The 6,113-nt window shown below is 40.9% G+C and overlaps 1 pseudogene; it reads left to right on the plus strand.

Moving 5' to 3' along the window:
- Nucleotides 1–628: 628 nt before the first annotated feature.
- Nucleotides 629–1,982, plus strand: LOC147751230 (protein CFDP2-like; annotated as a pseudogene).
- Nucleotides 1,983–6,113: the final 4,131 nt, after the last annotated feature.

A 6,113-nucleotide genomic window follows, 5' to 3' on the forward strand; every position in this document is an offset into this window, starting at 1 on the left:
TTTGTCATGACTTTGATTACTTCATTGCAGTGTTGGCCCAGGTAAAGCCAACTATTAGCATGCCCTAAGTGTACACCTACACTGTAATAATGGTAAATCCTCTTGGGAGGTGCTCATCTCTCATTACAATATATTTCCTGTGGTTCAAGCTCAACTGGGACGATGTGTGATTTTTTTCTTTACATATCACTCCTTGATGCCAGTGGTAATAAAATGGGTTAGCTTTTCTACAATTACCACAATACATGTGTTGCCTTCCCTTGATGTTTCTATAGGTGACAGATTCAATTTTCTAGATCCTTGGTGTCAAGTCAATGTGCCAACCCAAATCAGAAAACCAGTTGGACTGCAATCACAAACCAGTGAGCAATGTTTGCGTAAAATGTGTTTTAGGTAATAATCAGTCCCATGAGACAAGATAAACTCTGCAAAGGCTGGTCCCAAGCCCATCTGCGAAGGGAGGAAGGTTATGCATGGGGCTAGCTACCCCACCATGTAAAAAAGTCCTAGCTACCGAGGTTTCAACCAACAGACCAAAAAACACATCCAGGCCTTGGGGAGAGAGGAATCTCCTTTATGGAGAGCTATGACACCTTGAGGTGAAAGCCAGAAATCCCAAAAAGCCACAATGCCCATCCAGTTGCTTTTGGCCAAGACCATCACTATTGAAACATGGAACATGTGGACCATATATGAGACAGGCAAGACAGGTCAAGTGGCAGCTTAATTGAGCAAATACAACGTTGCCCTGCTTGGCAGCAGCAAGACCAGATAGACACTGTCCGGGCAGAAAAGACTGCCTCCAGGAGGAATGCTGCTCTTTTCTGGACACGAGGAAGGGAAGGCCCCACACAATCAGGAAGTAGCACTGATGCCAGCAGCCAACAGAGCTCTATTTGGATGGGAAGCCCATAGTCCCAGAATCCTCACAGCGACCTCCCACACACAAAAAAAGAAGGTGAACATGAATTTTGTTCAGTGCTATGCACATACAAATGAAAACATAGAAGAGGAAAAAGAACAGTTTTAGAAAGGGACTCCAGTTTATTCTGGAGAAATATGTTGAGAGAGACATCACCGTACTGATGGGGGATTTCAATGCCAAGATTGGAAGCAACACCACACGGTACAAAAAAGACATTGGCAACTGTGGCCTTGGCAACATGAACGAGAATGATGAAAAGCTCATTGATCTCTGAGCCCTGAACAGTGTGGTGATAGGAGGTAGTGTTTTCCGATACAAAAGAATACACAAGGGAACGTGGGTGCCACCACACCATTCAACAGATAATCAGATCTCATCGAGAATCAGAAGTCTGCATTGCCAAGAAGTACAGAAGATCCTTGCAGTATGTTGAGAGTGAGGAGAGGAGCAGATGTGCAGTCAGACCATCATATTGTTGTGGGCAGGCTAAAGCTTTACGAATTATCATCAGTGATATAACACCAACCTCCTCAAAGAGACCCCTAGTAGCAAGTTTCAAGTCCTGCAAGAACTAGAGAATGACAGAAACCCAGTAGGTAGTCAGTGGGAGAAGATCAAATAAACAGTGATATCAACCAGCCAGGAGGTACTGGGTCGCAAAAAAAAATCAACATAAAGAATGGACCTCCACCAAGACTCTCTGCCAAATCCAAGAGAGAAAGGAATAGAAAGCCCTTGTGAACACCAGTTGAACCAGAGCAGAAAGAGTAAAAGCTCAAGGCAAATACACAAAAACCCACAAGGAAGCAAAGAGAAGCTTATGAGCAGACAAACAACGATTCATTGCTGGTCTTGCCATAGAATCCAGAAAGCAGCAAACCATTGGAACTAGAAATAACTCAATGACATAACAAGGAAACTCTCTGGCAGATACAGAAAGCCAGTAAGACCTGTTAAAGACAAAACTGTGATCCAGTGTGGCTCTAAACAAAACCTACAAACCATCACTATATTTCCTGGGAGCTATTCACACTTTACTCGTCAGTGGGGCCCATAACACCGGCAGTCATTCATACACACAAAATCACCCTGCTCCCAGGATCAGTGAAGACTAGAGGAGAGCTGCCGGATTTTAGCGGAGTGTCTTATTTCATCCTAAAATTTTATACACTATATTCATCTGCAGTTTATCAATATTACCATGGTTTTATCCGCGGGAAACATTAAAACACCCCACCATTTGGTCAATGGATCAGCTAGTGAAAGTTAACTAATGGACAACAAGACCTGCTTAATTCTCCATTTATTTAATTTTTGAATTCAGAGACATGTAGGTAGCTAAATACCGGTCGGTAACGGCTGAAAATCAGTAATTATCCCGTTACCGACCGGTATTTAGCATTTTCTGATGTAGGAGGCAGGTTTTAAGGATTCGGTAATTTACCGATTCCTTAAGAAATCAGTAAAATACCGGTTCCTTATTTTAAGGAATCGGTAAATTACCAAATCCCTAAAAGCTATGTAGGAGGCACTCAAGTGAGTGCATTTTTGCATTCAGGATTCGTTATTTACCACCAACTACAAGTTGGTGATAAATACCGAATACCTTTGAAAAAGCAATATTTTGCTTTTTTCAAGGTGCCATGTGGCAGACATACATGCCCTTAGGGCATGTATGTGCGCCACTTGTGCACTCATGCACGATTCAGGGGTGAAACAGGGTGTCAATGTGACACCCTGCCACCCTTGAATATGCTCCCCCTATTACTGATTCGGTATTTACCGAATCGGTAATAGTGAATGGCTTCCCATTCATTCCTATGGGCCTCCAGGCAATAAGAATGAATGGGAATAACCGAATTGGTAAATACTGAATCGGTAATAACTAATATTACCGAATCGGTTAAATGTACCAAATTTTCACCTACATTCAATTTACCAATTCCTAAACACCGAATCGGTAAAATTCGGTATTTAGGAATCTGTAAAATTTGATTACCTACATATGGCCCTTAATCTCTTAGCATGACCTTAATTTTATTTAACCTCAATCCAATAATCATTAAAACATTTTAATAACCTAGAAAAAGGAAAGTTAAATTCAAACAGTTTACATTTATTAGCAAAAGAGTTAAAAAAACATAAGTCAAGACAATATTACCAAGATTGTACTAAATGGACATCAGGTTAGCAAAAACAAGTTCCCCAAACCGCCTCTATGTTCTTCCTTAATGTTTACTTCCCATCCGGACTCCGCACCCATCAAAAGTTAAAGTCAACAAAAATGTCAAAGTCTTTCCACCATGGAAAAGTTCAGTTCGGCAGCATGTCGTGGTGCGAAAATAAAATCAAAAGCAAGCTTTTTTCTTATTTCAAAACGTCCTCTTTTATACCCTTTTCCCCCTAACTTATCTATCTAAGATTTGAAACTTTTACGGTCCTCATTCACTCTCATTGGTCCTTGTAAGGGGTGGATGAGCATAACCTCTTCTCCTCATTTCCATATTTCCACCAAGTCATGGTTATAATCAAAAAATAAGGTTTCGATTGTTCTTTAACAGTTTTTTCACTTGTGCCCTTTAAATTGTCACTTCGGGATTATTTCCCAGGCTCACGGTACTGTCATACAAAATTCTTGGCACATCTCTACACTTCCAGGCCACGCTGACCTTGACCCATCCTTTTCAGGCACCGACTGCTTGCACATCTCTCGAGCTTAGTTGCGCATGCGTAGATCATTACAGTTTAGGAATCTCTCAAACCTCAATTTTTTCAGTAGGCCGCATGGGCTATAATAAGAACTATTATAGAAATAAACACAATTACACGTTAGATTTCGAAGTATAGCCCTTCTGTTTACCTCCCCTCATTCTAGGGTAACCCTGTTAGTTATTACCTGGCAATTTTAGCAACACTTAGGCATTGTTTTCTCACCATTCTCCATCATTTATGCCACAATAAGAGACATAGAAAGCATACATATACTAGTTTTCGTTATATTACGACATTTGCGTACTATGGGGCTCATTAGGATGGCGGACGGACCTGCGTCCGTCCGCCATCCCCGAGGTGGAGAGACCGTCCGCAGGGGCAGCAGAGGTCCCTCAGGTGCAATTAGGATGTGACCGCCACCCTGGCGGTCACATCCTGTATCTTTAACCTTGCGGCGGGTGCTGCTTGAAGCAGCACCTGCAGCAGGGTTAAAATTGCATGTTTTACATTTAGATGCACAAAGTGGCAGGCACCGTGCGGTGCCTGCTGCTTTGTGCATGTAAATGCTGGGGGGTACCATGGGTACCCCCATGTGCACCCCCACCCTCCCTTCAGCCTGGGGGCCAGCAAGGGCCCCCCAGAAGCAAAGTTCCACATGCTTTTCCACGGTGGAAAAGCCGCCGCGGAAAAGCATGTTCCAACACACATCCTAATTTGGCTGACGGTGTCTTGCAGACACCGCCACCAAATAGCACCCAACAACCCACGGATCAGCGGCGGATGGGCCTTTCCGTCCGCCGCTGTTCCCACTACCATCCCACCGCCATCCTAATCTTGCGGTGGGTGTTTCCTGTGGCCGCGGCGGTGAATCCGCATCCTCCGGGCCGGTGGTGGCTTCCGCCGGCCGGAGGATGCGGATTCACCGCCATCCTAATGAGGCCATATGTTAGTGTACTATGTTATGATTTGCAACATAAGCAAATTAGTATCCCACGTGTATTTGTGTGTGTGCATTCTATTCTATGTTGATTAATTTCAAAACCACATGATTAATACATATTACTGTTATGGGAAAGAGATTTTACAAGGGGTATACAAAAAATTTTGTTTTCACCCTCGCTCCATCAACTCCCCCCTTTGGTGATTTATCACCAAATAACACTCAAAAATGTTGTAAATTTTCTAATAACATGTTTCAAATTCTTTTAATCAGTATGAGACATACTCTAGTTTCTTCCAGTTTCTTTCTATCTTGATAAAGTTTCTCTTTAAATTCTTCCATTTCAATGTCACCCTTTTCACGTTATCTTTCTTGTCTTTTTTCAAATTCCTTAGACTTTTTAATGTTCCTTCTCTGTTTAAGTTTACATCCTAATCTTAAAATCAAAAATATTACTAATATTAGTGTTACTGGAATGAATACCTTCCCTATTATGGATCTACCTATTTCATAAAACCAATTTTTAACTGCTGAAAAACTCCTAGCAAGTTTTTCAAGAACACCGTCAACCTCCAGTGGTACAGTTTCTTTATGCAACTCTGTAAGATTTGTAATATATCTTTCAATGTTTTGACCTTTGTCAGAAATGTACGTACAACAATGTGGTACCCTTAAAATTCCATAGACTCCTCCCTTTTTTGCCAACATTATATCAAGAGCAAGTCGATTTTGCATCACCATTGCTCTCATAGCAACCATTTCAGTATTTACCATTAAAAATCCTCCTGCAGTATCTGTTGACAAAGGATCTACTATCGTTGACAATTTCCGAATTCTGTTTTCATTAAATGATATACCCACTGCTAGTATCAATACTCCAAAAACATCACCTATTATTTCTATTAAACTTTCTCTCATTGTACGACTTAAAGGTTTACCTATCACATGAATTCCGTTAGTTCCTCTATCTACATGGAAAACTTTAGGAAAGACCAGGCCTTTGTAACAGGACCCATACCAGTGATCAGGCAATCTACAGAAAGCTTTGTTTCCACACAAATAGTAAATTCCAGGGAAAACTGGATCATTACCTCCTTTAAATCCCCAACCCCCTTTTATAATGTATGTATCTTCACATTGACTTGCTCCCACAAAATAATTATCATACACAGAGTTATCTCTTCGAATACATAGTTTCCCTAATAATGGTGTATCCATATTTATAGCCACTTTCACATTATGTCCTTCTAAGTTATCATCCTCAAATGTCCACATTGTAGATTTAGATTGTTTTGCTTTTTCTCTCCTTTTGTACTGATTCCTCCTTTCTTCTACCATATCCAAAAAGGCTTTCTCCTCATTTCTCATTTTACATGTCAAATTATGTTTGAACGCATAAGCTTGGGTCAATTCTTGTGTTTCCAAAAAATATTCTCCAAAAACGTTTGCAGGTTTTATTTGATTCAATTCAGCTACAATTTTCAGAAACATCATCAGAATTAGAATAATAGTATTGCAATCTACCTGTTTTATAAA

This window comes from Lissotriton vulgaris, chromosome 1_1, assembly GCF_964263255.1.
Source record: "Lissotriton vulgaris chromosome 1_1, aLisVul1.2, whole genome shotgun sequence".
Lineage (NCBI taxonomy): Eukaryota > Metazoa > Chordata > Amphibia > Caudata > Salamandridae > Lissotriton > Lissotriton vulgaris.